The sequence below is a fragment of the Mustelus asterias genome, chromosome 16 (assembly GCF_964213995.1).
Source record: "Mustelus asterias chromosome 16, sMusAst1.hap1.1, whole genome shotgun sequence".
NCBI lineage: Eukaryota > Metazoa > Chordata > Chondrichthyes > Carcharhiniformes > Triakidae > Mustelus > Mustelus asterias.
The window spans coordinates 33,966,676-33,992,659 of record NC_135816.1 but is presented as its reverse complement, the minus strand read 5'-3'; the positions used below and the strand labels follow the sequence as shown (position 1 = coordinate 33,992,659).

Below are 25,984 nucleotides of genomic sequence, written 5' to 3'. Positions count from 1 at the left end.
CAATCCACCTAACCTGCACATCTTTGGACTGTGGGAGGAAACCGGAGCACCCGGAGGAAACCCACGCAGACACGTGGAGAATGTGCGAACTCCACACAGACAGTGACCCAAGCCAGGAATTGAACCCGCGTCCCTGGCTCTGTGAGGCAGCAGTGTTAACCACTGTGCCACTGTGCCACCTCTTTCTCATGCCCATCTTTCCTCACTTTGTGTATCAAATCTCTAGATTAAGATGGTGCCTGCTGTTATTTACAGTTCTCTTTTCTGGTTGTTTTTATCTGAAAATTCACCTGGAACCACATGGTCCCTTTCTTCGATAGAGTCTAGGAGGATTTTATTGTATAGATAGTCTCCTTTCTCTTCTGGGGATTCTTTGTTGTCCCCCTCTCTAATTTCCAGTGTCGATGCACTGGAAGCAGTGGCACTGGAAGTACCAGTCCCTGGTTTGGGGGTGTGTTCGGGAGGGTGGGCAAAATAATGTCTGGGGGCTCTTCTAGACTATCAATCACAATGTGGTGCAAGTGACAAATTTGTTTCCCTCCATAAAGTTTTAACTGCTTTACATGGTACCATCCCATTTTGCCATTGTCGACAAGTACATTGTATACTGAAGGGCTAACTTTATTCACAATAGGGAATAGTCCCATGTACATTGGTGACAAGAATGTTCCAGGCTGATAGATCTTGATCATGACTCTTTGGGGGCCTACTTCAAATTCCACAGTGTTGATGGTGACGTCAAAGCAAACTTTACTGGTTTGTTTCATTTTTCCCATTTTAGTCGTGGATGTCATTTGAGCTCTTAACATTTTCCAGTAAGTGCTGAATCGTTCTTTTGTGTGACACGGACTGTATACCTGGTCCGGTTAAGTCTCATCTTAATAATGTTTCGATGCCTCTCATGGGACCATTAGTATATTCTGTGGAACTAGCCATGGTATTTCTGACAATCATGAGTGCAAAGGGTAGAACTGTGTTCTCGGTAGAATTGTTTTGTTGCACCATCGCTCTGATCAAAGTTCAATTCATTCTTTCTACAACTCCACTAGATAGTGGGCGATAGGCAATATGAAGTTTCTGGTCTATCCCTTGCAGTGCCATGGTGTTTTGCATGAATGGGGCTGTAAAGTGTGTTCCCTGATCTGATTCAATATTGCTAGGCATTCTTCATAAAGTAAAAACCTGTTGAACCAGATTGCTGGCTGTATCCATTGCCGTGTTTGAGGTTATGGTAAAAGCTTCTATTTACTAAATGTGTCGATTATATCTAGAATATGTTTGTATTTCTCCTTGCACTGTGGCAGTGGTCCCACATAACCAATTTGAAGATTAGACCATGGACCTTCTACTGGTCGAGTGTGTCTGAGTGTTGCTTTGTTAACGTAACGATCAGGGTTGTTTTGGGCACAGACTAAACAATTTTCTACAAGGTGCCTTACATAGGCTGAAAATCTCCGGCCGTTCACATCAACGGGATTCTCTGGTTCTCTGCAGTGAACAGAGTTTTGGCTGAGCACCAAATTCCCTGACCTCGCTTGCAGCAGCGGCAGGGCGTGAGTGGCTGGAGAATTCCAGCCATCGTCTCCAATCTGTGGCCACCAACATACATTATTTATCCTTTCAACTGTGGTTTCAGTCCCCTGGTGGTCCTGCGAATCATGGAACTGATATATAATTTGGTTTTGATCTTGTGTGGGGGACTATTGGTGGAATTTTATGGCTTCACTCGACCCAAGACCAGAAAGTCCCGCGCGAGGTCAACGGACCTTCCCATTGTCCGCCCCTCGCCCACTCCAATTCCCGTGGTGGGCAGGGCGTTAGAATTCCGGTGTATATTTTTATCATCTTTTAGTACTAAGCTACTCTTTTTCTGAATCTTTTATTTCCATTTGTTGCATGGTGGGGGAATATTCTCTGCAGCTAATTGTTTTAAGTCGTTGTCCCCCTGCTGAGCATCAATTAAGTCATTGACTTCTGTTTCGTTCACAGTTACTGTTCCAGCTCTTCCTCAATTTGTGGTGTCCTCCCCTAGCTCCTTCTTTAGCCAATTCATCTGCAGTTCTCTTTCCTGTGGGGGAATTCTTGCAATATGCTTTTACTTTAATGGTCTCACACTGAAGACCTTCGGCTTTCCATAGCATTATTTTAAATAATGGGGGTGGTTTACCATCAGCGGACACAAAGTCTCGAGCAGCCCAGATTGATAAGAAATCACTCAAGCTTAGACCTAACCAAATGGCACAGGAAGTTACTGGGTGTGGAGTCCGCGATCAGACTTGTCGATAAAAAGCATCCGGAAGGCAGCCCCATCTATCCTACCTCGCATCACTAGTGAAACCTTACTATGAACCTTCCCTCACTAAATTCCTGTTCCAGCCCCTCTAAGTCTAAAGTGTACCAGAATCTCGTACCCGTACGCCCCTCTGGCACACCAGGAGATAGGTCTTAACCCTTCTCATGTTTGACTCGAGAGTTTACCCCTGCCGATTTCCAAGTGTAACTTCATTCACACAGATCCTGGATCTATCTTCGGGTATCCGTAGGTTACCTGGCGCAGTGTCGCTGACACTGTAGTTTGGTACAATCCTCAGCTTGTTTAATACAGAACGGCCCCCTTATCCCTTAAGGAAACTCAGTCAACTCTTGAACTCACTACACTGTCTCTGTTCTCTTTTTCCATTAATGGTTGGGGTCTGATTTTCCAGATGGCGGGGGACGGTGGTAAGAAATGTCAGTCCTGACCCAACCAATATTAACTTCCTCATTAGGAGAATGGCTAGTATCCCTGCCTGTCACGCAGGGGACCGGGGTTCAATTCCCCAGCGGGGAGCTTCAAAGCTGTGTGAAGGCACTCAGGTAGGTTGTTCTTTGTGGGCACACCTTGACACAATGGTTAGCACTGCTACCTCACAGCGCCAAGGACCTGGGTACGATTCTGGCCTCAGGTCACTGTCTGTGTGGAGTCGGCACGTTTTCCCCGTATCTGCATGGGTTTCCTCTGGGTGCTCCGGTTTCCTCCCACAGTCCAAATATGTGCGGGTTAGGTGGATTGGCCATGCTAAATTGCCCCTTAGTGTCAGGGAGATTAGAAGGGTAAATGCATGGAGATACGGCGATAGGGCCTGGGTGGGATTGTTGTCGGTGCAGGCTTGGTGGGCTGAATGGCCTCCTTCTGTTCAGTGGGGATTCTATGAAAACATTCTATTCTATAAACAAGTCCACCTTGCAGTCTTAAAGAAGTGAGGGTCGCACTTCTGGCCCTCAGTGAGAGGTAGTCCCAAACTCAGAGCCTCTGGCCATTCTGATTCAGCTGCAGTTCTATCAGTCCCAGTAAGTACCATAACACAATAGTGGCACTAGTGGGTCTGCAAGATGGCGAGGGATTGCTGAGCATTTTTGCTTATTTTTGTCCATTTTTTTGCTTTATTTTCTGTTGTTAAATACAGGGTTGACCAGCCAGCATTCTCACATCATGTACTCATGCATATAATTGCTGGAACATTGCATATGCTCATAAATGCATATGCTCCAGGGACCTGGGTTCGATTCCCGGCTTGGGTCACTGTCTGTGTGGAGTTTGCACATTCTCCCCGTGTCTGCGTGGGTTTCCTCCGGGTGCTCCGGTTTCCTCCCACAGTCCAAAGATGTGCGGGTTAGGTTGATTGGCCAGGTTAAAAATTGTTCCTTAGAGTCCTGAGATGCGTAGGTTAGAGGGATTAGCGGGTAAAAATATGTGGGGGTAGGGCCTGGGTGGGATTGTGGTCGGTGCAGACTCGATGGGCCGAATGGCCTCCTTCTGCACTGTAGGGTTTCTGTGATTTCTGTGAAATATATCTTGAAGTGTTGAGGGATGACTCTTACTTAAGACTGTCAGAAGCATTACACTTCAAATCTTCATTAACATGCACTGACATGCACAAGTCAACTGTTGTCCCTTTAAGGTATAAACAACATTCCGAAGATCCCAACTACCATTCCAACTCAACCATCGCTCCCACTTGAAAATATCCACAAGGTCAAGAAATGTTGCAATTCTTTGGAGTGTAGATAGTTATGATGATATTGGTTTTTCTCCTCAGCTGGATCTTCTGTGCCCACAGTTGAGTGTGTTTTCTGTGGGGCTGGGCAGTTAAAATGGGGTGGCTGCCCATCCCACCACCTTCCCACCCACCCTCAAGCTCTTCCCCATAACCTGGGGAGCAGGTGGTTGCTGAAATTGGCAGCCCACCCACCACATTTAAGTGAATAATTATGGGTCAATTTAGTCCATCTCCCAGTGCTTTATGGCTCTGGCATGGGTCAGTGTGGAATATGTTGGCTCTACACCAATGTTGTTTCTTGGTGGGCGTGCCATCCACCACTAAGTCTACAAGATTATGAGAGGCATGGACAAGTCTACAAGATTATGAGAGGCATGGACAGAGTGGATAGTCAGAAGTTTTTTCCCAGGATGGAAGAGTCAATTGCTAGGGGGCACAGGTTTAAGGTGAGAGGGGCAAGGTTTAAAGGAGATGTACGAGGCAGATTTTTTACACAGAGAGTAGTGGGTGCCTGGAACTCGTTGCTAGGGGAGGTAGTGGAAGCGGATACGGTAGTGACTTTTAAGGGGCGTCTTGACAAACACATGAATAGGATGGGAATAGAGGGATATGGTCCCTCTGGAAGGGTTGGGGGTTTTACTTAAGTCGGGCAGTATGGTCAGTGCAAGCTTGGAGGGCCGAAGGGCCTGTTCCTGTGCTGTAATTTTCTTTGTTCTTTGTTCCTTGCAGCACCCCCCATACACCACCGCTTCCCCTCACATCCCCGGAATATTCCGCTGTACACAAAAGGTATTTATTAATAAGGATTGTACAACAGCCTCATGACTGCAGCAAGCACACAAAATGTCTCTTTGCCTCAAAGGCACTCTCAACATGGGGTGATTCCACACTGAGTCCCAACTGGTCACGCAAGCCATGTGACCCTTACTCTGCTGTGCTCCCTTTAAAGGAACACTTACCACATTCACCCCCATGGTGTTCAGTGCTGACATAACCTATGTTTCTTTGTACTACCAGAAGAGTACTATGACTATCAATTTCTATCATGCTATTGTAAGCTACAGTTCCTCAATTCACTGGCTTAATTTTTAAAAAATTGTTAGCCAAGTAGATGATCATTTTCATCTTGTAATTCTGAGATTGGAGGTGTGACAGTATTGGGGGCTGGGGAGGTGGGTGGTGGTGGGGGCGTGGGGGTGTGGGGTGTGGAGTGATATGCATGATACTTGAATATTGTTAACCAAACACTAGGTGGCTTTTGATGGAAGTCAGCACAATGGGGTGAATTTTCCCGTTCCACCCACCACGGGAATTGTAGCGGGCGAGAGGCGGACCATGGAAAGGTTCGTTGACCTCGGGTGCGATTTTCTGGTTTCAGGGCAAACACGGCTGGAAAAGCCTGCCCAATATAGCAATTACACTGCTCTTGTATGTAAATGCTTTGCTGGAATAATCTGTTGCATCCAGAAATAATAATAGTAAGTTCATATCCCATTAATTTGAATGTTTATTTATGCACGACTTTTACCAACTTTAGTTATTTTTGTTTAAAAGGTACTGAATTCAGAACAGTTTGGCATGTAAAGTCTCTAATACACAAAGTTAATTTGTGGCAATACATCCAAATGAGCCTCTTTAATTAATTTACCCCAGAAATGGGAACCATTTCAACCATCTCTGGATGGAAACTTGTGGAGCTAGTCCTTCCAGAAATGGATCTCTTTCCAGTCAGGAATTCTAATTAACTAATCCAAAGTAAAGCTCATTTATTTATGAGTCACAAGTAGGCTTACATTAACACTGCAATGAAATTACTGTGAAAATCCCCTAGTCGCCACATGCTGAAGCCTGTTCAGGTATACAGAGGGAGAATTTAGCATGGCCAATGCACCTAACCAGCACGTCTTTCAGACTACTGATGTGGAGATGCCGGCATTGAACTGGGGTGGGCACAGTAAGAAGTCTCACAACACCAGGTTAAAGTCCAACAGGTTTATTTGGTAGCACGAGCTTTCGGAGCGCTGCTCCTTCATCAGGTGAGTCTTTTTTTTACAGGTAACCAAGTCTTTACAGGGCAAACAATGCGAATGGAGAGAGGGATAATCACAGGTCAAAGATGTGTAAATTGTCTCAAGCCAGGATAGTTAGCAGGATTTTGCAAGCCCAGGCCAAATGGTTACATGTTGTGTGACATGAACCCAAGATCCCAGTTGAGACCATCCTCATGCGTGCGGAACTTGGCTGTCAGTTTCTGCTTGGTGATTCTGCATTGTTGTGCGTCTTGAAGGCCGCCTGGGAGAATGCTTACCCAAAGATCGGAGGCTGACTGCCCTTGACTGCTGAAGTGTTCACTGACAGAAAGGGAACACACCTGCCTGGTGATTGTCATGCGGTGTCCGTTAATCCGTTGTCTTTCGGACTGTGGGAGGAAACTGGAGCACCCGGAGGAAAAACACACGGATACAGGGAGAACATACAGATTCCACACAGACAGTGACCCAAGCTGGGAATCGAACCCTGGTCCCTGGCACTGTGAAGCAGCAGTGCTAACTCCTGTGCCACCATGCTGCCTTGCGTACATTTCTGTGGCTTTTGAATTCAACTACATCTCCGGGTTACAGGGACCGTGACATGGGTGATTCATAAGGACTCACCAGAGTTTGGAATTTTGAGGCTACAATAATCACAGGAATGGAGGGGAGACATAGGAAGGCTGCACCCAGTCTCGCACTCTTACCTGGGGAGGCCCTGCTGTGGGATCTGAGGGATTGCAGTTAGTTGAGCTTACCCAAAGACAGGAGGAAGAGGATACCTTCTCCAACCACGTAGGCGTGGATGGATAGCCAAGGAAATCAGCCTCAGAGGTATGGTCCCTTCTACCTGAAGAGAGCACACCAAGAGGATCCAGGCCCTCAGGAGTAACATAACACTTTAAGTAGGCCAAGCCCTACACTTTGACTTGCCCAACATTCTTCTGTGCAGCTTCTTAGGCAGTCCTTTGGGATAGAGGAATACTTCTTTCCACTGTGGTTTCATGGGTTCCGAGATGGCTGATAAGCCCAGTGCACAATCCGCAGCCTCTGCTACATGTCAGACCAATTGTGCTTGAAGGGTCGGGTAGATAAACTGTGGGGAGGTTTGTGTGCCCTCATTGGCTCAGCCTCTGCTTGTCTCCAACCAAGTTTCACAATGTGTTTGCTGACTTCCTGGATGAACCTTCGCCATTTTGTTTGGTCACAAGCCAACGACTCCCATGAGTCAGCAAGGGTGTTTGGTCTCTTCAGGGATGCTTTGAGGACAGGCCTGAAACATCTCCATGATCCTCTTGGGGGACTCCTGCCATGACCGAGTTCCAAATAGAGCTTTGGGAGTCTTGTGCGAGTATATAAATGATATGTCCTGCCTGATGGAGCTGGTTTTGAGTGATTCATGCTCCATTGTCAACTCAAGTCACTTTGACCGTACTGTGGGTACCCGAAAAACCCCTCCAATGACAAACAGGAGGAAGATCATCCCGAAGAGGCGGCAGAAGAGGATTCTGGGAGATGTCAACTCAGTCACCAGTGAAACCATAATCAAGCAGGGAACGTGGCTAGTCCATTGCATATGGGGTGTGCTGATGCCTGCAATCATGGTTTGCCTGTACTCAGGTAGAGCAAGCAATCAGGGTAGCCAATGAGAGTAAACTGAGGCTTTATCTGGTGCAATTTTCAAAGCCATCTGGACCTTTTCGCTAAGATGAAGCTCAGTAGGGGATTTACACAGCAACTTCATTGCAGTGTTAATGTAAGCCTACTTGTGTCACTAATAAATAAACTTAAAAAAAACTGAAACAGATCGAGCCTGGGAGGGGGTGTAATCCTGTCAGCTTGGATCTTGTTTGATCAAGTCCAAGATGGGATCTATGTTCTTGTCTTGTCAGCTTGGATCTGGTTTGTCCCTCGTTGGTGACTCTGATTGGACTTAATTGGCTGTTTTGATTAGGAATAAAGTACCTCCCCAAAAAAAGTCAATTCTCCGTGCCTTTTTCCACCGCGCGGAGGCGTTTCCTGTACGGGTTGCTGTTGCACACCTTCCACTACCGCATCCTCTCCTGTCGCCCGGATACACCTTGGCGGGCCTTGTTGCCGCCGGGCGGCGGAGGTCCCCAGTGGAGGTCCCTCTACGGAGGGATCTCCCCCAATTCTCTTGGGACCTGGGGTGGAGGGTGATGCATGCAGCAGTTCCGTACAACCATAGGCTTCACGGGCTCACGGGCTCCCAAGTTTGCCCCTTTTGTGGCCTTGTGGAGTCCATGGACCATGTTTACGTCTTGTGTCTTAGGTTGCACTCCCTTTTTGTTTTCCTGAAGAACCTTTTATTGATGTTTTGTTTGCACTTCAGTCCCATGCTCCTGATCTACGGGCACCTGGTGTGGAGAGAGGCGGGTCAGGATGGCGACTTCCTTGTGAACCTGCTCCTGGGCCTGGCGAAACGTGCCATTAACAGGTCCAGGCAACGGGCGATCGACAAGGTCATCCATCCTGACTGTCTGCCCCTCTACCGTGGCTACGTTCGCGGCCAGGTGTCCCTGGAGAGGGGACATGCGGTGTCCACGGGCGCGGTTGACGCCTTCTGTGCCCGTTGGGCACCGCAGGGGCTGGGGTGCATTATAGACCCCGGTAATCACATTGATGTTTTAAGATTCCTTTGCACTTTGTTTCTGTTCGGGCTGTTCCCCCTCCTTTTGGGGAGCTGCCCCGTTTACTTTGTCCCTGAGTTCATTTGAGTTGATTTATTTGGTTTGCCCTAAAAGATTTTTAAAAAGTCAACTCAGTCACCTTGACTGTACTTTGGGTAGCCGGAGAACCCCTCCAGTGACAAGCAGGCGGGGGACCATCCAGCAGAGGTGGATGATTTCATGCTGCTTGGGGATCTTGGATCTCGGCCTTTTAGCTAAGATCAAGTGTAGTTTTGCTGTCCTGCACTTGGTGCACTGAGATTTCATTTGAAGCAATTTTTTAAAAGTGGCATCTAGGCCTTTTGGCTAAGATGCAAATGAGATCAAGGATTGGAGGAGGTGCAATCTCTGCTCCAATCAACTTGGACCATGTCGATCAAGTCCAAGACAGGGAGTGTCCAGCCTGTCTTGTTAACTTGGATCTGGAATGTCTCACTTGCTGAGACTTTGAATTGGATTTTGATTGGATTGAATTGGATATAAACAGAAAAAAAATCTCAGCCTTTTGGCTAAGATCAAGTGTAGTTTTGCTGTCCTGCACTTGGTAAAAGTCAATGAGGATACACTGAAGCTTCATTTGAAGCAATTTCTTAAGACGGCATCTAGGCCTAAGATGCAAATGAGATCAAGCACCAGAGAGGGTGCAATGCCTGCTCCTGTCAACTTGGAACATGTGGATCAAACGCAAGACAGGAAGAGGCTTGCCTGTCTTGTCAGCTTGGACCTGTAATGTCTCACTGTTTGAGACTTTGAATTGGACTTTGGTTGGATTGAATTGGATTTTTAAAAATCTGTCTTTCCCTCAAAGGGTGGCTCCCCTTACCGCAACTGGGTTGCAAATCAGTTAGTCACACCTCCATTGCCGGCAGCTGGGAGTTCCGTGGCGAGTAGCTCACTTTCTGACTTCCCAAAGCCTTTTCACCATCAGGGCATCATGGTTGCACAGTGGTTAGCACTGCTGCCTCACAGCGCCGGGTGTCCCGGTTCGATTCCGGCCTTGGGTGACTATGTGGAGTTTGCACCTCCTCCCCATGTTTGTGTGGGCTTCCTTCAGATGCTCCAGTTTCCTCCCACACTCCAAAGATGTGCAGGTTAGGTGGATGGGCCATGCTAAATTGGCCATACTAATAGAAGATGTGTGTGTTACTGGATAGAGCGGGACTGGGTCTGAGTGGGATTCACTGTCAGAGAGTAGGTACTCGTTTGATGGGCCGAATGGCTTCCTTCTGCTCTGTCGGGATTCTATGATTCTATTCTATAAGGCACAAGTCAGGAGTGGGAGGGCGACACGGTGGCACAGTGGTTGGCACTGTTGCCTCTCAGCACCAGGGACCAGGGTCCGGCTTGGGTCACTGTCTGTGTGGAATTTGTACATTCTCCCCGTGTCTGGGTGGATTCCCTCCGGATGCTCCGGTTTCCTTCCTCAGTCCAAAGATGTGCGGGTTAGGTGCATTGGCCATGCTAAATTCTCTCTCTGTGTACCCGAACAGGCGCTGGAGTATAGCGATGAGGGGATTTTCACAGTAACTTCATTGCAATGTTACTGTAAGCCTACTTGTGAATAATAAATAAACTTTTTAGATGTGGGCAACTCCAATAACAGTTGAGAAGCTGGATTCCAAACAGGACAAACTAGTCTGTTTAATTGGTACCCCACCTTAAACATTTACTCCCTTGGCACACATTTGCACTGGTGTGTACCATTTATAAGATGCACTGCAGCAAATCACCAAGACTTTCTTTTGCAACTCTTTCCAAACCAGTGACCTCTACCATCTGGAATAAATGTCAGCAGATGCATGGAAACACAAGCACCTACAATTAGCCATGAAAGTCACACATCATCCTGACTTGGAACTATATCACTGTTCCTTCACTATCACCGGGTAAAAGTCCATGAACCTCTTCCTCACAGCACTATCTACACCAGATACGTTGCAGCAATTCAAGAAGATGGCTCATCACCACCTTCCTAAGGGTAATTGGGGAATTAATAAATACAGGCCTTGCCAGCGGCGCTCACATCCCCTGAATGAATAAAAATAAGGGACCCCTTCGGGATATTTGATAACTGCAGAGTGAATGCCACCCAGCATCCTGAGATCATTTTGTATCTACTTGTAAAATATTGTGTCATAATCATCCAAAGAAGGTCATTATGGACTTGTCAGACCATTGAAAGATTGTGGGGGCGATACTCCCAAAAAAATACTAAGTGCCCAATGGGTGGGAAAACGAGAGATTTTCCCACCTGTTTTTTGAGCTTATTTAGTTGAACAAATACCTGGCACTTTGTACATCACAAGAGGGCTGCAAGAGGATTCATGCTGGTAAGTGTGGGGCAGGGCCACCTCCCACTGGAGAGACCGGCATCAGTGTGCTGAGCGGATCACTGCACATGCACTGATCTGTCAGTGGAGAGATGGGTGCATGCGCACCGACACCCCCATCATCAGCCGCCTGATCACTGGCCTTATGATTGCTTCCCAGGCACCCCACCCCAATCGCTGGCCTGCCTGACCCCCCCCCTCACCCATATGTAGCCCCAATCTCCCCCACCATGGCCAGCCCCAATCTCCCCCCATTACCATGTGCAACCCTGATCTCTACCCCCTCATGGCCAGCCCTGATCACCCTCTTCCCTCCCTCTCCTACCGATCCCTCATGCAGAGTGCACAGCGGGTCCCCCTCCCCCTCCCCCTCCCACCACCACCGATTGGCCCGCCCCAGTAGGACACTCCCCTATGGCCCCACCCCCTTGACACTGCCTGATGCCCAGTGGGCAGTGCCAGGGTGCCTGGCTGGCAATGGCAGAGTGCCAGACTGGCAATCCCAGGCACGCACTGCCCAAGGGGCACCCACCCAGCCCCAACCTCCTGGGGGGCCTCAATGGCCTCTGTGCCCACCAGCGGGGTGATCACACCTGGTCCCCGTTGATGGGGACCAGCTTTAATCCCCACTGGTGGAAACCTCTCCCGGCGGGGTGGGAGACACTAGTGAGCCCGGAGAATATTGTCCCGAGCTCACTAATGATATAGAAATTGAGACTTCAATATTTCCAGCATGAGGATGATTATGTCAAAAAAAGGCATGGGAGAGTCGTGGTCAGCTGGATGCCGGTCGCGAGTCCCACTACAGGCTGGGAGAATCGCCCCAATGTTCGTCATTACACATAAAAGGAGTAGAAAGGAAAAATTAAAAAAAATCAGAAAAATAATACAAGACTCAAATAAAGATTATTCAATAGGTAAATATATCATATGGTATCATATCATGGACTTCAGTTCAATGCCCGGTCTACGTTGAGTTAATTAATTTAAAGTGGTCATTTATTATCCAGTGACCACGCTGGAGTGTAAGAGGCTCTAAACAAACTGAAGAAATTATCTTGGTGAATGAGGAAATAGTAGATATATTGAATTCATTAAATTTTGACCGGGTGTTTCTGCTCCTCATCACGCTGTGGCGTGAACACTGACAGCGGCCCTGGGATTCAAGACTGGGGAAGACATTTGAGGACAGAAGTCAGGGAATTGGCTAGAACTGGGGAGTGTGTTCAGGCCACTGGGGATCCAGAGTCTGGAAAGATTTGTGTTCCAGGTATTTGACAATACCAAGGTAACCGATTCTCGCAGCATTTTGGGTAAAGATATACCCAGGAGAGTGGGCCCAAACTGGACTTGGTGACATTCTAACCATCAAGTCACAACCTCTCAATGCATTCTATCTATTAGCCTTCTCGCCAGCCTGAATACAGGGTGAGGTCTTGCTGTTGTTCATGCCAGCAGAATCTTCTAACTGGCACTGCCAACTATGCACCCCTGCCATGGGTTTCCCGGCAGCATGGGATAGATTCAATGGGCGCAAAAGATCCTGCCATCGGCCAATGTGTGCTGCCTCCCACTGCCGTGAAACATACTGTGAGGAGGCCAGAGAATCTTGCCCACGGTTTTTTTGTACCCTCAAGTACCCAGCGTCTCTTTCCCACTGAAGACTCATTTGTATTCTTATGTTGCTCCCTAGAAAACATTCAATGGGATATTTTCTGCTACTTGCTGTGCAAAAGGTCCCATGCATTATTTTGAAGAAGAGGAAATCTGGCCAACATTTATCCTTCAACCAAGTATTAATCGCATTGTTACTTGTGGGAGCTTGCTGTGCACAATCTGGCTGCCACATTACTTCAGTCCAAAAGTACTTAATTGGCCAGAAAGCACTTCAGGATGTCCCTAAGTCATGAGAGGTGCTGTTTTTGCTTATTTCTCTTTCTTTACCTACTTCATTCACTCCTTCCTTCCTTTCCTCCCTCCCTCCCTTCTGTGCTTTCTTTTAAAATTGATGAATGAAATTTCATGGGCTCGATAATGCAATTTTCCAATGGGTGCTTCTAGCTTGCATCAGGACAGTGGCAGAATAACATTTATCTTTCAGCATAGTAATCGGGAATTTGTGCGAGTAGGTCTGAAATTTTCTTTTGGGTGGAGTTGCCATAGAAGGAGAGTCAAAGAGAGACTTCTGTCCAAACCCTGGGCTGAATAATGCATCCCAAAATTGGGAACAATTTCAGCAGAGGGGAATGTCGTATTGGGCAAGATGACGCTGGCGGTGTTTCTGACGTTATCACACCAGACTTAGACATATTTTAAATTTAAGCTATTGGACTTAACCTGAAACTGAGAAAACTTTAGCCTGAGGAAACGTAGTGAGAATTACAGGCCCTTTAGACCTGCTATCCCAGTCTCAAGCCTCCGGCCTCCCCCACACCCCTCTCTGAGTGGAAATCAAGAGGGGAATCAGGTGAGTACCCTATTATTTAAATATTTACCAGGTATTCTGAGCTGAAGACAATCTATTCCCTTGTACCTGGGAAGAGCAGAAAATCCAAACCAGCAGAGGCAAGTGTGGAAAATAAAGTGATATATCTAGAATAAGAACATAAGAAATAGGAGCAGGAGTAGGCCATCTAGCCCCTCGAGCCTGCCCCACCATTCAATAAGATCATGGCTGATCTGACGTGGATCAGTACCACTTACCCGCCTGATCCCCATAACCCTTAATTCCCTTACCGATCAGGAATCCATCCATCCGCGCTTTAAACATATTCAGCGAGGTAGCCTCCACCACCTCAGTGGGCAGAGAATTCCAGAGATTCACCACCCTCTGGGAGAAGAAGTTCCTCCTCAACTCTGTCTTAAACCGACCCCCCTTTATTTTGAGGCTGTGTCCCCTAGTTTTAACTTCCTTACTAAGTGGAAAGAATCTCTCCGCCTCCACCCTATCCAGCCCCCGCATTATCTTATAAGTCTCCATAAGATCCCCCCTCATCCTTCTAAACTCCAACGAGTACAAACCCAATCTCCTCAGCCTCTCCTCATAATCCAAACCCCTCATCTCCGGTATCAACCTGGTGAACCTTCTCTGCACTCCCTCCAATGCCAATATATCCTTCCTCATATAAGGGGACCAATACTGCACACAGTATTCCAGCTGCGGCCTCACCAATGCCCTGTACAGGTGCATCAAGACATCCCTGCTTTTATATTCTATCCCCCTCGCAATATAGGCCAACATCCCATTTGCCTTCTTGATCACCTGTTGTACCTGCAGACTGGGCTTTTGCGTCTCATGCACAAGGACCCCCAGGTCCCTTTGCACGGTAGCATGTTTTAATTTGTTTCCATTGAGATAGTAATCCCATTTGTTATTATTTCCTCCAAAGTGTATAACCTCGCATTTCTCAACGTTATACTCCATTTGCCATATCCTCGCCCACTCACTCAGCCTGTCCAAATCTCTCTGCAGATCTTCTCCGTCCTCCACACGATTCACTTTTCCACTTATCTTTGTGTCGTCTGCAAACTTCGTTACCCTACACTCCGTCCCCTCCTCCAGATCATCTATATAAATGGTAAACAGTTGCGGCCCGAGTACCGATCCCTGCGGCACGCCACTAGTTACCTTCCTCCAACCGGAAAAACACCCATTTATTCCGACTCTTTGCTTCCTGTCGGATAGCCAGTCCCCAATCCACTTTAACACACTACCCCCAACTCCGTGTGCCCTAATCTTCTTCAGCAGCCTTTTATGGGGCACCTTATCAAACGCCTTTTGGAAATCCAAAAACACCGCATCCACCGGTTCTCCTCCATCAACCGCCCTAGTCACATCTTCATAAAAATCCAACATGTTCGTCAAGCACGACTTTCCCCTCATGAATCCATGCTGCGTCTGATTGATCAAACCATTTCTATCCAGATGCCCTGCTATCTCCTCTTTAATAATGGATTCCAGCATTTTCCCTACTACAGACGTTAAGCTGACCGGCCTATAGTTACCCGCCTTTTGTCTCCTTCCTTTTTTAAACAGCGGCGTAACATTAGCCGTTTTCCAATCAACCGGCACTACCCCAGAATGCAACGAGTTTTGATAAATAATCACTAACGCATCCACTATTACCTCTGACATTTCTTTCAATACCCTGGGATGCATTCCATCCGGACCCGGGGACTTGTCCACCTTCAGTCCCATTAGTCTACCCAGCACTGCCTCTCTGGTAACATTAATCGTATTAAGTATTTCTCCTGCTGCCAACCCTCTATCGTTAATATTTGGCAAACTATTTGTGTCCTCCACCGTGAAGACCGACACAAAAAACGTATTTAAAGACTCAGCCATATCCTCATTTCCCACTATTAACTCCCCCCTCTCGTCCTCCAAGGGTCCAACATTCACTCTAGCCACTCTATTCCTTTTTATATATTTATAAAAACTTTTACTATCATTTTTTATATTAATTGCTAGCCTAGCTTCATAGTCTATCCTTCCTTTCTTTATCGCTTTCTTAGTCTCTCTTTGTTGTTTCTTAAATTTTTCCCAATCACTTGTTTCTCCACTATTTTTGGCCACTCTGTACGCAGCTGTTTTTATTTTAATACTCTCCTTTATTTCCTTCGTTATCCACGGCTGGTTCTCTCTTTTCTTACAATCCTTGTTTTTTGCTGGAATATATTTTTGCTGAGAACTGAAAAGGATCTCCTTAAAAATCCTCCACTGTTCCTCAGCTATCCTACCTGCCAGCCTGCTCTCCCAGTCTACCTTAGCCAATTCATCCCTCATCCTATCATATTTCCCTCTGTTCAAACAGAGGACACTGGTTTGAGACCAAACTTTCTCCTCTTCCATCTGAATCAGAAATTCGACCATATTGTGGTCACTAGACCCAAGAGGGTCCTTCACAATAAGATCCTTAATTCTACCTACCTCGTTACACAATACCAGATCCAAAATAGCTCGTTCCCTCGTCGGTTCCGTAACATGCTGTTCAAGGAAACTATCCCGACAGCATTCTAAGAACTCTTCCTCCATTCCACCCTTACCGACTTGAGTCTGCCAGTCAATGTGCATGTTGAAGTCCCCCATGATTATTGCCGTTCCGTTTTTACATGCATCCCTTATCTGCTTGTTTACAGCCCTCCCTACCTCAACATTATTATTTGGGGGCCTATATACCACACCTACTAGTGTCTTTCTCCCTCTACTATTCCTCATCTCTACCCATAATGATTCCACGTTTTGTTCCTCAGAGCCTATGTCATCCCTCAGTACTACCCTGATATTATCTCTTATTAATAGCGCGACCCCACCACCTTTTCCTTCCTGTCTATTCTTCCTAAACGCCTGATACCCCTGGATATTCATCTCCCAGTCCTGGTCACCTTTCAGCCACGTTTCTGTAATGGCCACTAGATCGTACCCACTTGTGCTGATTTGCACCATCAACTCCTTCACCTTGTTCCGAATGCTTCGTGCATTCAGGCAAAGTGTCCTTATTCCAGCTTTTATCTGAACCCGCTTTGATGAGTCGCGAACACCGTCTCCCTCTACTCCCTTATCTAAATTACCGCCTTCATTCACTTGCACCCTCTCCTCTACCATTAATTTTGTAATTCCCCTTACCCCTGCATCCTCCCCCCCATCAATTAGTTCCTTGATCCTAGTCAACTCTTCTAGCTCCCCTCCCCCCAACCTATCTAGTTTAAATTCTCCCCAGTAGCCTTAGCCAACCTACCGGCCAGGATATTGGTCCCCGTGTGATTCAAGTTCCACCCGTTTTTTGTATACAGATCACCCCTGCCCCTAAAGAGGTCCCAATGGTCCAGGAACCTGAATCCCTGCCCCCTGCACCAGTCCCTCAGCCACACATTCATCCTCCACCTCACTCCATTCCTGCCCTCACCTTCCCGTGGCACAGGCAGTAATCCTGAGATTACTACCTTTGCTTTCCTCTTTCTCAGCTGTCTCCCTAATTCCCTGTACTCCCTTTTCATGACCCCTTCTCCCTTCCTACCCACATCAGCGGTACCAATATGTACCGCTACCTCAGGCTCCTCTCCCTCCCACCTCAGGATTTCCGGGACGCGACTAGCGACATCCTGGATCCCGGCCCCAGGGAGGCAGACCACCATGCGAGAATCCCGCCTACCTCCGCAGAAACGCCTGTCTGTCCCCTTCACCATCGAGTCCCCGATTAATACCGCCTTCCTCCTCTTTTCCTTAGCCCTCTGAGTTACAGGGCTGGATTCCACTGCGGAGACACGGCCACTGCTGCTTCCCCCAGGCGGGCTGTCCCCCCCAGCAGTACTCAAGCAGGAGTACTTGTTGTGCAGGGGCAAATCCACTGGGGTGCTCTCAACCACCCTAGCCTTACCCTTCCTGGCCGTCACCCACTTGGCCTCTTCCCGTGGCCCTGGTGTGACCACCTGATGATAGCTCTTGTCTATCACCTCCTCATTCTCCCTCATCAGCCTAAGATCCTCGAGTTGTAGTTCCAGCTCCCTAACACGGTCTCTCAGGAACCGCAGCTCGACACACCCCTCACAGATGTGGATGTCCGGGAGGCCAGATGCCTCCAGGACCTCCCACATCCTACACTGGGAACAACACATTGGTTTCACACTCATACTGGACACTTTATGTCAAGTAAGACAGTGAAAAGTTAATAAGAATCCCTAAAGTGCAGAAGGAGGCCATTCGGCCCATTGAGTCTGCACCCACCACAATCCCACCCTGGCCTTATTCCCGTAACCCCACATATTTACCCTGCTAGTCCCCCTGACACTAATGGAAATTTAGCATGGCCAATCAACCTAACCTGCACATCTTTGGACTTTGGGAGGAAACCGGAGCGCCCAGAGGAAACCCACGCAGACATGGGGAGAACGTGCAAACTTCACACAGACAGTGACCCAAGCCGGAAATCAAACCCTGATCCCTGGCACTGTGAGGCAGCAGTATTAAGCATTTTCATTTGCTACATCCCCTGATTTTAGGTGGTGTATCGAGGAACATTCAATCCACACAGACTTTCAAATCACAAAGTTTACAGAAATAAAGTTTTCATTTAAAAAGTACCATAAGTTTCTAAAGTTGTTCAGAAGAAGAATGTTCATCCAAATATAGAAACAGCTATTTTTTTTCAAGATAATCATATGCAAAGTTTTGCAAACTGTTTTAAATCAGAGATTTCTACATTGAGAATGTAAAAAATACCCATTTTCCTGCTAAACATTGCCTGAAATCTTGCCACCAAACTATGTTTACCAAATAGGAGAAGCAGTTTCAAGAATGTGTGGGAGTTCCACAGGAAGTTCCAGTATAAACATACAGCAAAGTTAATGGCCAGAATTTTCTGACCATTCACGCCAGTGGGATTTTCCCATCCCGCTGCAGTGAACAAAGATTTGGCTTGTCGCCAAATTCTCCATCTTGACTGCAGCGGGGGCATGGCCTAAGGAGAGGAATTATTCACCTGTCTCAATAGTTCCATTCAAAGCTTATGTGACTCAATGTTGTCATAACATAGAAATAGAAACCCTACAGTACAGAAGGAGGCCACTCAGCCCATCGAGTCTGCACCGACCACAATCCCACCCAGGCCCTAACCCCATATCCCTACATATTTACCCACTAATCCCTCTAACCTACGCATCTCATAACACTAAGGGGCAATTTTAGCATGGCCAATCAACCTAACCCGCACATCTTTGGACTGTGGGAGGAAACCGGAGCACCCGGAAGAAACCCACACAGACACGAGGAGAATGTGCAAACTCCACACAGACAGTGACCCAAGCCGGGAATCGAACCCAGGTCCCTGGAGCTGTGAAGCAGCAGTGCTAACCACTGTGCTACCATAGTCAATGATTGCATTTGTGTACAGATGCTCATTCACTAGTTTACAGTTAAAACTCTACAGAGGTTGCAGCCTCATAGAAGCAATCAGCTTCCGAGATGACTCTGAGTACACCCTGCTCCCTGATTGGTTCCTCAAGTCATGTGATCCATTCTCTGCAGATTGATCCTTAAAGCGACAAGCACCACAATTTGATTTCTGTATTAGTGTGGGTCGTTATGGAAATTGCTATGGCAATCACTGGAAGAATCTAAGGTGAAGTTGCAGAATCCATGGGTGGGGTTTTCCGGCCACACTTGCCCCAAAACCGGAAAATACTGCCCGAGGTCAACGGAACTTTGCATGGTCCGCCCCTACCCGCTACAATTCCCGTGGCTGGCGGGACGGGAAAATTCTGCACCATCGCCGGAATTCTACTTCCCAGCCCACCACAGAAACGGAGCGGGCGCGGGATGGACAGCAGAAATGTCTGTTCACTTCAGGTGGGAATTTCAGATCTCGCTCGAGCGAGGCCATAGAATCTCACCACATGAATCTCTGTGAGGTCTTCAGGAGCAATTTAAGCTTGATTCTTTAAAAGTATTGTTTTTAGAGATTCAGTACAGACTGAGAATTGCTCAGTGTCTTTACTATATTAGTTATTAACACCCAGAATAAGGACATTTAAAGAATTTTAAAGACAAACATACAGCAAATACAATAATAAAAATGGCCCAATTCTTCCAGTCTCTAGGTCATTGGAGATCAGACATAAGATCAGAAGATGCTCATCAGGACCTGGAGAAGTCCTGATATATGGATGTACTGGGAGTGTCTGGGAAATTTAAACTTAAACTCTGAACGAGAGTCAGAGATGTGGGACAGATCCGCATGACTGATTTGATAGTTACCCAGGAAATTTTAGACAGTTTAAAATCACCATTGGTATATGTAATCCTACAACTGATCACTCTCACTAACCATAGGACTACTCACTCACCTAACTACCCGATTACACCCCTCCCCACTCACCCCCCTTACCAACCTATCCCAACTGCCAATCTACCTGCCCACCCACCTACCCAACTTACACACCTAAATACCTACGCACTCCACCAACCTATTCATCTCATCCACTCACCCACCTGCCCACTTCACCCACCCGCCTACCTATCTACTCAGCCACTTATTCACCTCACCCACCTATCGACCTCACCCACCTACACTCTCACTGACCTGTCCATCTCACCCACCTGTCCATCTCACTCACCTATTAACCTCACTCATTATCCACTTTGTCCACCTACCCACTCACCAACCTACCCATCTACCCACACCCCATTCACCTAGCCACCTCATCCACTTACCCACCACACCCAGTCACCCATTTACCCATTCACTTACCCACCCAGTCACTCACTGTATCACTAAAAGGCCAGACCATTAAATACTGATCAGAATACAGCAGTTAGTGCCATAAAAAAAGGACTTGTCCTCTCCTCCCCAAACCTACCCCAATCCGACTGAGTTCCCTGCAAAATGATGCACTATGCATTTCTGTGACCGCTTGGATTGGGAGATCCTGGAAGAAATGCGGAGGAACGTCAGGGCAGGGAAATCTTTGTGGGCAGTGGCAACATGAGCAACATTGATTCATTTATTCAAGGCTCAGGACAATGATGCAATCCAGTATTTTATGCAAGCAGTGATTTAATTTTGGTTGGAAAACCCTGCCGGGCTCAATAACCTCTCTATTTTTAGCATTTGATAGTTACAGTACATAGCACACATATTTCTTCTTGAATTCCCTGCCTGAAGGCAGGTCTGACCCACTGCACCACAACCTCCACCATAGGCAGGGCAGCGAGGCAGGTTCTGAATCCACCCCAGATTTATAGGGATTGAACCCTGTGCTATTGGCACCAATCTGACCCATATTGGCCATCCAGCCAACTGGCCCCCCATGGAGGCTAAGTTGCTGTGGGAACATACACTTTTACAGACATTTTGTAGCCCATAGTTACAGGTAGTGATGTAGCACCTTCAATTGATTTCCAACACATGGCTAATCAGTAGTTACTCCCACTCTTACCCTTGGCATTGATGCACATTGGAAGGATTTACAAATTGATAATGAACCAGTTTGACCTTTTTATGAACACACCTTCCTTGGCCATCAAGTCTTGGAGTGGAACTTCAACCCAGAGTCTCTGGCACAGAGGTAGTGATGCCACCCACTGCCCCACAAGAGATCTCCAGAAACACACATTTATAAGATGAGCATCGGTGGTGACAGTTTACTGCTGGTTATATTCACATTAATGATCGCTTCTCCCTAATAAACAACTTAACTTAATTTGAAATGAACGGTTGATGAAACTTAATGCAGAGGTATGTGATGTGATCCACTATGATGGGAAAATAATGAGAGGACAATGTAAATAAATAGAACAACTTTAAAGTGGGAGACGGGATTGGCAATGGTGCAGGAACAGAGAGGAATGGGGGGTTAAAATACACCTATCTTTAAAAGTGACAGGATAAGTTGATAAAGCTGTGAGATAAACAGATGGGAGTCTCAGCTTTATAAAGAGAAGCAAACAAGAGTAAGAAAGTTATACTTTCTTGTACTGTGCCACTGTGGGGTGACACAGCATCAGGAACCCGGATTCAATTCCGGCCTTGGGCGACTGTCTGTGTGGAGTTTGCACATTCTCTGCGTGGGTTTCCTCCGGGTGCTCCAGTTTCCTCCCACTATTCAAAGGTATGCAGGTTAGGTGGATTAGCCATGGTAACTGTGTGGAGTTACAGGGATAGAATGTGGGAGAGGGCCTGGGTAAGATACTTTCTTAGGGAGTCAGTGCAGACTCAATGGGCCAAAAGGCCTCCTTCTGCATTGCAGGGATTCTATGATTCTATAAATTCTACACTAATCCTTAATAAATGACTGGCTAGACACAGGACAGCTAAAATATCATCTTACATAATCCTGAGCTTTGTGCCACCCCCTCCAGTAATTTTCCATTTGTTGGCATTCATATGGATATTTGGAACTTGTAGAGTTTCCACTTGAATCACACATGTAGCTCAAGGCACTTTAGAAGTTAAAAGCATCATTGCTGGTGTTCAATTGTGACCTTTATAAGTAAAGGAATTACTGAAATGTTACTTTTAACAACCTGCAGCTGCAGAATCTATCATTTTAAGCAATTTCGTAAATCTAGACTTCTTTTAAAATAAATCTGCAGATTAGACAGCATTTTTTTTAAATTTGTGGAATTTGAATGTCACAGACAATAAATGATTACTTGAGAAACTGGTGGTGACCCTTATTCTTGAAGCACTGTGCGGTATTGATGTGCACCCTTGCCACAATTGTAGAGCCCTTGTCCGCCACGAGCGCAAAAGGCAACATGGGCACAAAATATCACGAGACTCCGCAAACAAGACTGTCTCTGGCGAGCTCCTGTTTTCTGATTCTTGCCAACCACTACCCCCCCCTCCCCCACACACACACACACACACACGCCCACATCTCCCCAACTCCCATTGGTAATGTGGTGCCGTCCCCTCAGCAAGGTCGGGACGTCACATCGGCAAGGTTCGCAACTTGTTTTTTTTAAAAACAGGAACCAGGCGAAAGGAAATCATTGAGGATACACAGATAAGTCGAGCCCTCAGGTGGGGAGAGGAACATGCCCTGGCATTGCCCTGGCACTGCCCCCCGACACTGAGCCGGCACCCTGACATTGCTATTGGAACTGTCCCCTGGGGTGCTGAGGGAAGTGCGAGGGAGCAATGCCAGGGGCAGTGCCAGTGGCAGCATTGGGGGTGCCTCTGGGGAACTCCATTGGATGTGGTGTTCCCCTTATTGTTTGGGGGATGTTCACCTTGTCCATGTGGAGGGGTGGGGGGGGGGCTGTGTCCATGGGGTGTCCCCTGTGTCTGTGGGGGGGGGGGTGGCTGCCCCTGTTCCTATGGGGTGGGTGAGGAGTCTCCATGTGTGTGTGCGTGTGGGTGTGTGCGTGCGTACATGTGTGTTTGTGTGTAATTGTGGTGGGTGGGGTGTTGCTGTGTTGCCAAACAGAGATTGGATCAGATTGCTGGCAATAGTAAGCTCCAGGAATGAATTGAACAGAGCTTTCACATTCGTTGACAAGCATACTCACCATTATCCAAGATTACTTGCTTTTAATGCTGTTGTTTGGCTGCTTTCGTGTCTCTATAAGACGTGCAGTCATTTGCTTTGCTCCCATCTCTGTCAGTGTGCTCTTGTGGCCACAGATCGAAAGTTAAGTCCCACACTGCTGACTGACTTTGACAACTGTTTCTGAGAAGTGAAAGGGCAAAGCCACAGGAGCTCTCTGTGGTGGTCAGATTGTTGGGAGCAAAGACTTCCTGTTCAGTTATGCTGACTTCCTAATAACTAGGGGATGGTTTGTGTTTTAAAAAGGGGAAAGGTAGTTAAAAAAATGGGAAGCTAAACTAATGTACTGCTGTGGCTGGAAAAGCATATGTTTAGCAACAATGGGCAGTTTTTTTCTTCTTTTTACATTAATCATTGGAAAGACTGAAGCCATTGTTTTTGATGCCCGCTCCAAACTCCGTTCCCTAGTTATTGACTTCATCCCTCCCCAGCAACAATCAGAGAATAACCCAGTCTTGTTTACAATCTTAGCCTCATATTTGACTCCAAGATAAACTTCTGACCAAATCTATTACAGGTTCACCTCTGTAACTTTGCCAAACTTTGTCCTGCCTCAGCTCATTTGTTGCTCAAAGCCTCATAATGCCTTAATTACCTCAAGACCTGGCTTCCAACGTACCTCTCGCTGGTTTCCCACAAGCCACCCATCCTTGGATGACTGTCTGTGTGGAGTTTGCATGTTCTCTCCGTGTCTGCGTTGGTTTCCTCCGGGTGCTCCTGTTTCCTCCCACACTCCAAAGATGTGCAGGTTAGATCGATTGGCCATGTTAAATTGCCCCTAGTATCAGGGGATTAACAGGGTAAGTATGTGGGGTTTCAGGAATAGGGTCGGGGTGGGATTGTGGTCGGTGCAGACTCGATGGGCTGAATGGCCTCCTTCTGTACTGTAGGATTCTATGTCTAAACTTGAGTTCATCCAAAACTGTCCCTGTGACCTAACTTGAACCAAGTCCCTTTCCCCTATCTCTTTTCAAATTTTGATCCTTGTTTCCAAATCCATCATGGCCTCACTCCTCCAGCCTCTGTATTCTCCTTCAACCCCATAATCTTGAGAGATATCTACACACTTCTGATTCTGGCCTCAAGAGTATCCCAGATTTTAGTCGCTCCAGCATGATGGGCACAGGCTTGGATGTTCCTGTACTGTACTTTTCTTTGTTCTTCTTTGTTCTGTGTTCGTTAACCATAGGTGGTCTTGCTTTCAGTTGCCTAGGCCTAATCGCTGGAATATCTTCCTTACTCCTCTCTGACTCGCTATCTCACTTTCCTCCTTAAAACGTATACCCCACTGACCAAGCTTTTGATGCTCTAACCTAATATCTCCTTATGTAGCTCCGCGTCGTATTTTGTGTCATAGTATTTCTGTGAAGCTTCTTGGGACATGTTATTATGTTAAAGTCACTATATAAATATAAGTTATTGCTGTTGGTGTTACTATCCATTTTGAGTAGGAGTTGGTATTATGTCAGCTGTTGTTCGGTTGGTGGCAATATGAGGGAGGGCACAATGCGGCATACAATAAAGCTCCAATCAGTTAGGATGCCCACTTTTATAGTGAGCTTACATCAAACATAAAGCCTTAACCAGGAGCCATTTGCTTTCTCAAAGTTGTCAGCTGTAGCGTGTTAAATGCTCTGTTTGGTTTAAACAATCTGATCAAAGTAAAGCTTTAACTCTTTTACCTTTCCAGTGAATCTGTGCCCCCGTTCCATCAGATTAAATAAAACAAATTACATTGCTTGTTGAATCATCGCTAATTGGAATTAAGTGCATTATGGTCAGATGCAATGGTCACCTGAAACATGAATCCATCTGTTCTCATTTGGATATCAGCAGACTTGCCGGGTTTTCGCAGTAGTTTTGTTTTGAATTGATGTTTCAGTTATCATCTACCTCAGCCTGAGTTTTAACTGCCCCATCCTGTTAGCCTCTGAAACTGTATTTGAAATGCTTTTTAATTTTTGATGCCACCGGTTATCATGTATAATGAGCAAATCATGTTCTACTGAATGCTTGGCATTGATCCTATCCAAATGCATAAGACTACGGCTAGGATTATCCAGCCCCCGCGGCAGGATGCGGCGAGTCAGCCAAAAGTCCATTGACTTCAGCAGCACCAGTATATCCTACTGGTGGATGGGACCCTAAGATCCCACCGTACATCTTTCATTATTGTGATGGAATCTGTGGGCAAAGCTTGTATTCTTTGAGACATTAAAAATGGAGGCTGGAAAGGTAAACTGAAAAAGGAAACTAACCTTTCCCAGTTGCTAAGAAAACTAAGGCAGAAACGGAGATTGGAAACCAAAACTTCTGCTTGAAACAGAGCCATCAGAACTCAGTAGATGATGAGTCCAGTGGTGCAATAAAGGTTGAAGATGGTTAGATGCAGCGATTCAGGATAAGCAAAAGTATAGTTGTTGCAGCCATTTCTGTTTCTTGAAGATATGTTGGTGGGTCTGCACCATGTAGACTCTCATAAGCAGATGAAGGAGTTTCTGCAGACGTGTGCCAATTTTGATGAAGACTATCGCTTTGGAACTCATGTTGGTTGTGTGCTGCAGTTGGCTGAGATCAAGTTAAATCCTAGAAGAAGAGGAGCCAAAATTCTTCTTGAGGAAGAAGAGAAGAACATTGTGACTAAGATTGATTACCGCTGTACTTAGTGGACTGGTAATCCAATTTGTGAAATCTCGCTGTATCTGCCATTTAGTGTGTAATTTATACTTTATAATTGACCACAATTTACCATTTAATTTATTTTAAATTATTTTTTGGGCAGCACGGTGGTACAGTGGTTAGCCCTGCTGCTTCAGTGCCAGGGACCTGGGTTCGATTCCCTGCTT

General features: G+C 46.6%; 1 protein-coding gene across 2 annotated transcripts in view; it reads right to left on the bottom strand.

The window, feature by feature from the left end:
• slc25a48 (solute carrier family 25 member 48) overlaps positions 1-23,206 on the bottom strand; it is a 68,472-nt gene extending 45,266 nt beyond the window's left edge. For both annotated transcript variants that reach the window (XM_078230883.1, XM_078230881.1), the window contains exon 1: positions 23,101-23,206. The gene's annotated coding sequence lies outside the window, so the exon portion shown is untranslated. The remainder of the gene's footprint in view (positions 1-23,100) is intronic.
• Positions 23,207-25,984: the final 2,778 nt, after the last annotated feature.